The following is a 751-nucleotide window of genomic DNA, read 5'->3' as shown; positions in this document are numbered from 1 at the left end:
GGATTTTATTTATACTTTCATGGTGATTTTTTTTCACTATTTGTATTCACTACTTTTAACCTACCCAACCATCCTTGAGCAATTATTTTGTATGGAAGTTTACAATGATCTTGAAAATTTACAAGACAGTATATGTAAATAATAAAAAATAATAGAAGAACATTGTCTGAGATAACAAAGCATGTTGGATGAAGACATTGCATTTTTGGTTTACTGGCACTAATTTTCAGAACAGCCCATCACTCTCCTACGCTACCTCCAAAATGGGTAAATACAGGGCTCCTATCCAATTTTTTTTTTTCTTTTAACAGGAACATTTTTATTACTTGGGCTGCTTGAACTGTTTATTTTTTAAGAAATTAAAAATATAAACAAATGCAAATGTAACAAGATATAAGAAACAAGATTTTAGCTGCGTAGAATTGGGTAGGAAGCAGATTGAATATCTCCACCCAACAATGCCTATATTACTCTATTTCGCCTGGTGCCTTCTGCATAAAAATATATATATATGTATATATATTTTAAATAACTGGTGAATAACCATTATGATTACTTGTTGTAGACCTTGTGCTTCAATTTTTTTGGATATTGTGCCAATAAAAGGAGAAGAGATGCAGGGTAAAAATGAACCCATTAGCAACATCCTTGAGACCAAATATAATATGAATCCACTAGACAAACTACCTGTACAATCATCCACTGTGCCACCAGAATAAAATGTATTTCCTAGTCACAATAAATGAATGAC

General features: G+C 31.4%; 1 protein-coding gene across 1 annotated transcript in view; it reads right to left on the bottom strand.

The window, feature by feature from the left end:
- Positions 1 to 347: 347 nt before the first annotated feature.
- The window catches only part of CASK (calcium/calmodulin dependent serine protein kinase), a 240,822-nt gene continuing 240,418 nt past the window's right edge, over positions 348 to 751 (bottom strand). Inside the window, exon 28 of the mRNA XM_018556336.1 lies at positions 348 to 567. The gene's annotated coding sequence lies outside the window, so the exon portion shown is untranslated. The remainder of the gene's footprint in view (positions 568 to 751) is intronic.

The sequence above is a fragment of the Nanorana parkeri genome, unplaced genomic scaffold (genome assembly GCF_000935625.1).
Source record: "Nanorana parkeri isolate BGI_ZX_2015 unplaced genomic scaffold, ASM93562v1 scaffold234, whole genome shotgun sequence".
NCBI classification, from domain to species: Eukaryota; Metazoa; Chordata; class Amphibia; order Anura; family Dicroglossidae; genus Nanorana; species Nanorana parkeri.
This window is presented reverse-complemented; position numbering and strand designations above follow the sequence as displayed.